Here is an 8,622-nt window from a genome sequence, read left to right as displayed (position 1 = left end):
CCCCAAGCCTGGACCGGAAGCGTGTTGAGCCCCTGGGTCAGGCTGGGGAGCCAGCTCGGCCCTGCCCACCCAGGGATTTCCGGGATCACCCCTGGTGAGGCGGCATGCCGGTCCCTTGCTTTCTTACTTGTTCTGCAGAGTGGGGAGCTGAGGCTGCATGAGGGAAGACTGCTGTACCCCAGCACGGTGGAGGGTGGGATGGGGGCACGCCTGTGCGACCCAGGCGGTGGCCGGCAGAAGGAAACAGTAGTGTCCACCATGGTCTGCGTCTCCCCACCACGGATTGTCTTGGCTCCGGACTTGAGACATGGCAGGGCCAGATGAGGACAATTTGATGACTGTTTACAGAGATGGAGGCAGGGTGCCAGGAAGCCATGGGGGAGCCCCCAGGGCACTCAGCAGTCCAGGCAGGGCTGGGCGTCCTGGCAAGGAGCAGGGACCTTCTACCCAGGGGTGTGGCCAGCCTGTGGGTGCTCTGCGCAGGACCCCGGGAACCAAGGCCCCAGTCTCTTCCCTCGCTCCAGCATCCTCCCAGGGCCACCCTTGGCTGCACTCAGCCAGAGGGCTGGGGCACAGGGACCCCACACGTTTCCCTGGAGGCTGTCAGGGGCTCTGGTGGGGGCAGGGGGTGAGCCCACTGGCTTCACTGCACCTCCCAAAGCCCATGTACCCTGCCTGCCCCAACCAAAGTGGGCCTCCAAGGTGCTGGAGTGGGACAGGGACCCCACGAGAGATCCTCCCCTCACTCCTGGACCTGGGTGTTGTGGCTTTTGGTAAAAATAGCCACATATACACCAAATATCCCCCTCAGCTGGGATTCCTGGTGTGAGCCTGGTCACCAGGGTGGTACGACAGACCCTCCTCTGGAGGCAAGGTGACAGTTAGCAGGCGGTTCTGAGGCCCCACGGTGCTGGCAGCAGTCTTGGCTGAACGGCAAAGCTGCATCTGTCTCCTTCCCCATGAGGTTCCGTCGCCGTCTCCTTCCCTGGCGGCCACCAGCTTACCGACGAGTCCCCACCAGCTTACTGACGCGTCCCCACCCTCCGGTCTTGGTCATGGGGTCACTTTGGCCTTCGCTGTGAATGGGTCAGGCTTGAGGCCATGCCAAGAGCCAGAGAAGCCCGCACTGGCCGTCAGCTCACACACAGCCTCTGAGATGGAGTCTCGCTCTGTCGTCCAGGCTGGAGTGCAGTGGCGTGATCTCGGCTCACTGGAAGCTCCGCCTCCTGGGTTCACGCCATTCTCCTGCCTCAGCCTCCCGAGTAGCTGGGAATACAGGTGCCCGCCACCGCGCCCAGTAATTTTTTTTTGTACTTTTAGTAGAGACGGGGTTTCACCGTGTTAGCCAAGATGGTCTCAATCTCCTGACCTTGTGATCCGCCCGCCTTGGCCTCCCAGAGTGCTGGGATTACAGGCGTGAGTCACCGCGCCTGGCCTTTTTTTTTTTTAATTTGGTAAGACAGGGTCTCGTTCAGTTGCCCAGGCTGAAGTGGTGCGATCTCAGCTCACTGCAGCCTCCGCCTCCTGGGTTCAAGTGATTCTCATGCCTCAGTCTCCCAAGCAGCTGGGATTACAGGCGCACGCCACAACACCCGGCTAATTTTTGTATTTTTAGTAGAGCAGGGCTCTATTTTGGCCAGGCTGGTCTCGAACTCCTGACGTCGTGACCCACCCACCTCGGCCTCCCAAAGTGCTGAGATTACAGGCGTGAGCTGCCATGCCCAGCCCCAGAAAATCTTTGAATCTACTTATGACCTGGAATACCCCTCACTCCTTCAAGATATCCCTCCCTTTTAGGCCAAAACCAATGTATAACCTCTGTGTTTTGGTTTACAATCTTGCCTGTGAATTCTATTTTCCTGAAATTTACACCTGTCTTTAAAAACCCTTGCCTGCACGCCATCCGAGAGGCCAGCACTTAAGTACGAGCTGCCCTGGTCCTCCTTGCTTGGCGCCTGCAAGGAAGCACTCTCCTGCCACCTGCTGCAAACCTCGGTGTGGACATCAGTCTCATTGTGCTGGGTGAACAACCCTAGGTCAGCTCGTTGACAAATCAGCTTTGCATCTCTTCATGAACCTCCCTTGATCATGATGTAGTTTTGTGTGTGTGTGTGTTTTTGTTTTTGTTTTTTTTGTTTTTTTGAGACTGAGTCTTGCTCTGTCCCCCAGGCTGGAGTGCAGTGGTGCAATCTCGGCTCACTGCACCCTCTGCCTCCCGGATTCAAGCAATTCTCCTGCCTCAGCCTCCAGCGTCGCTGGGATTACAGGCGTGTGTCACCACACATGGCTAATTTTTGTATTTTTAGTAGAAATGGGATTTCCCCATGTTGGCCAGGCTGATCTCAAACTCTTGACCTCAAGTGATCTGCTTGCCAAAGTGCTGGGATTGCAGGCGTGAGCCATGGCGCCCGGCCTCCTCTGTCTTTTTATTAGAGACCAGGTCTGTCACTATGCTGCCCATTCTGGACATGAACTTCTGGGCTTAAGTGGTCCTTCCATCTCAGCCTCCCAAGTAGCTGGGACTACATGGGCGTCCCACCGTGCCTGGCCAGATTTCTGTTGAGTAGTGTCAGTGTGGTACATCCTTCCCTATCCTTTTAACATAATTGTGTCTTTATATTTGATGTGTGTTTCTTCTAGGCAGCGTAGAGATGGGTATTGCTTTTTCACCCAATCCGAAACTCTCTACCTTTTAGGTGGGATGTTCAGAATGTTTGCATTTAATGTGAGTATCAATGTCATGGGGTTTAGATCTACCATCTTGCTAGTTGTCTTTGACTCATCTCATTTTTTCTTCTCCCTCTTTCTCTGCTTTTTTGGGGGGTTAATTTTTAAATTCTATTTGTGTCCTTTGTTGTCTTATTAGCTGTAATTCTTTATTTTAATGGTTGCTTTCAGATTTATACTATACTTTTTTTTTTTTTGAGATGGAGTCTCGCTCTGTCGCCCAGGCTGGAGTGCAGTGGCGCGATCTCGGCTCACTGCAACCTCCGCCTCCCAGATTCAAGCAATTCTCCTGCCTCAGTCTCCCGAGTAGCTGGGATTACAGGCGCCTGCCACCACGCCCAGCTAATTTTTTGTATTTTTAGTAGAGACGGGTTTCACTGTGTTAGACAGGATGGTCTCGATCTCCTGACCTCGTGATCCACCCGCCTCAGCCTCCAGAGCGCTGGGATTACAGGCGTGAGCCACTGTGTCCGGCCTCTTTTTTCTTTTTGAGACAGAATCTCACTCTGTCACCCAGGCTAGAGTACAGTGGCTCACTGCAACCTCTGCCTCCCAGGTTCAAGCAATTCTTCTGCCTCAGCCCCCCGAGTAGCTGGGACTACAGGCGTACGCCACCACGCCCGGCTAATTTTTGTGTTTTTAGTAGAGATGGGGCTTCACTATATTGTCCAGGCTGGTCTCGAACTCCTGACCTCATGATCCATCCGCCTCAGCCTCCCAAAGTGCTGGGATTACAGGCGTGAGACACTGCACCCCGCCTACTATACATTTTTAACTTGTGACTAACTTCAGGTGATATCATATAACCTCATATATAGTCAACCTTACAGCATTACATTTCCATTTTTCCCTCTCAGCCATTGTGCTATTGTTGTTACATATTTTGATTTTTCATATGCTATAAACCGCACAATACATTATTTTTACGTTAATCAGATGATTATCAAGGCAAGTGGATCACCTGAGGTCAGGAGTTCAAGACCAGCCTGGCCAACATGGTGAAACCCCGCCTCTACTAAAAATACAAAACTTAGCCAGGTGTGCTGGCGCATGCCTGTAATCCCAGCTACTTGGGAGGCTGTAGCAGGAGAATCGCTTGAACCTGGGAGGTGGAGGTTGCAGTGAGCCAAGATCGTGCCACTGCAGTCCAGCCTGGGCGACAGAGTGAGACTCTGACTCAGAAAAACACTCTTTATACTCACTCATTTAGTTGCCGTTTCTGGTGTTCCTCATTTCTTTGTGTAGATTCAGTTTCCCATTGGGTATGACCTTCCTTCTGCTTGAGGGACACCTTAGACACTCCTGCAGGTGATTCACTCTGCTTGATCAAAAAACAGCTTTATTATTTCCCAACCTCTGTCTCCTCTCCTTTGGGGACTCCAATTATACCCATATTTCACCACTTGAAGGTGAACCACAGTTCACTGATGCTCTCTCCATTTTTCTAGTCATTTTTCTCCGTTTCATTTGGACAGTTTGTATTGCTGTGTTTTCAAGTTCACTGATCCTTTTTTTGAGACGGAGTCTTGCTCTGTCACCCAGGCTGGAGTGCAGTGGTGTGATCTGGGCTCACTGCAACCTCCGCCTCTCGGGTTCAAGTGATTCTGCTGCCTCAGCCTCCCCAGTAGCTGGGCCTACAGGAACACGCCACCACGCCCAGCTAAGTTTTGTATTTTTAGTAGAGACGGGGTTTCACCATGTTGGCCAGACTGGTCTTGAACTCCTGACCTCAGGTGATCCACCTGCCTCAGTCTCCCAAAGTGCTGGGATTATAGGTGTGAGCCACGGCGCCCAGCCACACTGATCCTTTCTTTTGCAGTGTTCCATTAATCCCATCTCATGTGTTATTTCTCCGACACTACTTTTTGTCCCCAGAAGTTCGATTTGAGGCTTTTTTCCCCATCTTGACATACTGTCTTTCCTTTTCTCCAGCATCTTGAACATATGGAATGTGGTCACAGCATAAGCATGTGTGTGCTCTCCTCTGCTTGCCCTGTCACCTTTGTCATTTCCAGGTCAGTCACTGCAACCTCTGCCTCCCGGATTCAAGCGATTCTCCTGCCTCAGCCTTCCGAGTAGCTGGGGCTACAGGTTGCCACCACGCCCGGCTAGTTTTTATATTTTTAGTAGAGATGGGGTTTCACCATGTTGTCCAGGCTGGTTGTGAACTTCTGGTCTGAAGTGATTCGGCCTCCCAGAGTGCTGCGATTACAGGTGTGAGCCACTGTGCCTGGCCTCACGTCAATTTTGATGGATTTTTCCCATCTCTCCATATGAGTCATAATGTCCTGCTTCTTTTCATGCCTGGTTTTTTTGTTGTTGTTGTTTTTTCCCAGATATTCAACATTTTGTATTCTACCTTGTTTGGTGCTGAATATTTTTGTAGACCTAGACATATCTTTGCATTTGTTTCTCGGATGTGATTAAGTTACTTGGAAACTGTGGTCCTTTTTTTTTCAGGCAGGGTCTCACTCTGTCGCACGGGCTGGAGTGTAGTGGTGTGATCTTGGCTCACTGCAGTCTCGGCCCCCTGGGCTCAAGTGATTCTCCCACCTCAGCCTCCCCAGTAGCTAGAGCCACAGGCACGCACCACCACATCTGGCGACTTTTTGGATTTTTGTAGAGATGGGGTTTCACCATGTTGCCCAGGCTAGTCTCGACCTCCTGGGCTCAACTGGTCTGCCTGCCTTGGCTTCCCAAAGTTCTGGGACTACAGGTGTGAGCCCCCACCTCTGGCCCTGGGTCTTGTTATTGAGTGCTGTTTGGTGGGACCTGAACTGTATTTAGTCTCATGTTGATGCTTCCCTACTACAAGGTGAGAACTTCTTCCTGCTCTAATGATGCTTCCCCACTCTGGCCGCCGGGCACAGGCACTATTCCCAGCCCTGCGTGGGCTCTGATCCTGGGTGGGTCTTTCCCTGGCCTTGAGTGTTTTCTTCACACTCCTGCACTGATCTGTGCTTAGCTGAAGCCTCCAGGCAGACCCTCTGTGGGTGTCTGGGCTTCTCGGTGCAGCCCCCTCCTCTCCAGCACTCTGGAGCACCTGTGAACTCCAGCCTCTGCCTGGCCACCTCTGTCTTCCCAGTTGAGGGAGACGCTGGTGGCTGCCTGGGTTCCCTCTCTCTGCACTGGCCTGGGCAGTGGGCGGGACAGTCCTCGACAGACCCAAGCCGAGTCGCTTCCCCTCTCTCCAGCACCACGGTCCTCGGTTTCGTGAGCCCAGTGCCTTGAGTGCTGTTTTCACATCTATTTGTTTTTTTGGTTGCTGCAGCTGAGAGTGTGTAAGTCACTGTTACTTCATCTCCATTCTCTGCCAAGCCTCCTCCACCCGCCTGTCCCTGTCAGTCCCTATACCTGCTGTCCCTGAGATGCTGCCTCTGTGAGGCCTGCCCGACTCTCCCCCAGTACCGCCTCTCCTGCCCCGGGGCAGGTGCTGTCGCCGGCAAGCGAGGATCCGTGCTAGCGAACCTGCAAGCGTGGGGCTCACCGGGGCTGGGCAGGTGGCTACAAGAGCCTGTCTCCCCGCGGTCACCCCATGGGGTTGGCTGAGGATGGGGCCTGAGACCCCGAGGGTGGCTGACCGCCCCGGGCTTCACTTTCAAGGGGCAGCACGTGCTTGCGCCGGCCCCTCGGCTCCGCGCTCCGCGCCGCCTCCCCCGAAGGGCCGTGGGAGCGGGGAGAGCCCAGTCCCTGTTCCGGGGGTGGGCGAGGGGCGGGGGCCTTCCGGGGGACGGGGCCCGGGCCGGCCGCGGGCTGGGACGTGGCGGGCGGGGCGGGGCGGGGAGAGGAGAGGAGGGAAAACGCCTCGGGAGCTGCCGCGCCGCCGCCACCGCCAGAGGGCAGCGCGTGCCCGCGCGGGAGGCCCGGCCCCGCCCCCGCCTCGCCCCGCCCACCCCGGCCCCGCCTCCGCCCGGCCAGGCCCTGCTCCTCTCACCCCGCCCCCGCCCGCCTCGGGCCCCGCCCCTCCCCGTCTGCCGCTCCACCCCCTGGTCCCGCCCCCCGTCCCGGCCCCGCCCGCCAGGGGCCGCGACGCTGCCCGTGCCCCTCCCACTGCCCGCCTCGTTCGGCCGCCGGCACCTGCCGGCCTGTCCGCTCCTTGCTTATACTTTGCACGCTCGCAGCCACCTTTCTGCACACCTGTTCCCTTTCCAAGCACCTGTGTCCGGCAGCCCGCACACCTGTGGGAGCGCTGTCTCCTCGCCAGCCGTCCGGGAAGTTCAGCGCCGCTCTCCCATGGGCGTGGGATCGCCCCACCCACCTGTCCGTGACCGCAGCGCCGGCCGGGAGGGCGGCAGGTGGGCCCCGGCGCTGCTGGCTCCTTGTGGGACAGGGCCGCGGCGGGGGCGCAGGACGTTCTTCCGCCGGGAGGACCACGCGGCGGTCCCTGGACCTTTCCCCGGGTGCACAGCGGCGGCTGCGCCAGCGGGGGCAGGACGGGCGGGCCGAGCGCACCTCCATCCGCCCTCGCGACGCCCACGCTGGCTCAGACGCGGGATTTGGGGTGGAGGACGCTGGGCTGGGAACCAGCAGCTTGGGACGGCCGGGTAGTTCGTGTCTTGAGGAGTCCCACACCCTGACAGCTGGCGCCCCCCACGCCCCGCCTAGCTCTCGGCCTGGGGACACCGGCTGCCAGGCCTCTCTAGTTTCAGCCTTTCCTGGGAGGGCTTCCTGGAAGAGAGGGCTTCTGGCCCCAGAAGGAGAGGCTGCTCTGGGGGATGGAGGAGGTGCTGGGATGGTGACTCCGCGGAGTCGAGGGTGTGAGGCGGGATGTGGGCAGGCCGTGAGGTTTGTGTTGCAGGACTGGGAGGCAGGACGAGGTGCGGCCTGGGAGCCCTGCGTGCTGGGCCCTGGGCAGGGATGGCAGGCGAGGCGTGTGGAGGAAGAGCCGCGAAGAGCTGGACGCTGTCTTCTCCACGCCTCCGTTTCTTCATCTGCTTCTGGGGCCGCCTGCCCGGTAGCGGAGATTAAATCGCATGTTGAAGTATATTATGATGATTAATGTTCTTGTCATTCCCGTCACTAGCAGGTGAGAGGCGGGGAGGCCTCAGGTGGGAACATACCTTTGGCCAAGGGCACCAGGTAACCCGAACGCCCGGGGAGGACCCCTGCCTGCATCGCCGCGGCCGTCGCCCCCCACCCCGTCCCCAGCAGCTCCGGCTGGGCGAGGCCCTGCTTCTCCCTTCTGTTCCCGAAGACCCCCCGGGGCGCAGACCTGGAAGCCTCGAAGCGCCCGCGGCCGTCCCGTCCGCCCCCTTCTGAGCAACTAGAGAGCGGTCTGGGCTGGACACGGGGCTGCGCAGAGGTCAGACTGCCGCGGGCAGGGCCGGAGCCTGCCTTGGGGGTCGCGGAGGTGCCCCGAGAGTTGAGGACCCGACCCGGGCGCGCGCGGGCGCAGGTGTGGGGAGGGCGCGGCGGCTCTTGGCCGGTCCTAGGAGCCTGCGGGGACCAAGGGCGCGCAGGCGGGGCCGGGGGCGGGGCGGGGGCGGGGCCGGACCCGGGGAAGCCGTCCGCCCGCCGGGACGTCCGCACCGCGAGGGTTAAGGCCCGGAGCGCGGCGGGGCGGGGGCGGTGTGCGCGCGCGGATTGGGGAAAAGTTTGGCGGCGGGGCGGGGCACGGGGCGGGCCGGCGCGCGCGGATTGGCCGGAAGTTGTGCCGGGGGCGGGTCGGGGTCCGGGCTCGGCGCTCGCTCCGGGAGAGTTGACAAAGCCCCGCAGGGAAGGACGCCTCGCGGCGCGGCGCCCCGGGCCCCTCGCCCCGCCGCCCCGGGATCCCGGCCGCGGCCTCCGGCCCCGCGGACTCGCCCCCGCCGCCTGCCCGGTCCGGGACCCCGCGCCCCGAGCGCCCGAGCCCGGACCCCGACCCGGCCCGAGCCGCCCGCGCCCAGGTAGCGCCGC

Source organism: Nomascus leucogenys, chromosome 20 (assembly GCF_006542625.1).
Source record: "Nomascus leucogenys isolate Asia chromosome 20, Asia_NLE_v1, whole genome shotgun sequence".
NCBI classification, from domain to species: Eukaryota; Metazoa; Chordata; class Mammalia; order Primates; family Hylobatidae; genus Nomascus; species Nomascus leucogenys.
Note: the sequence above shows the minus strand (reverse complement) of the source record.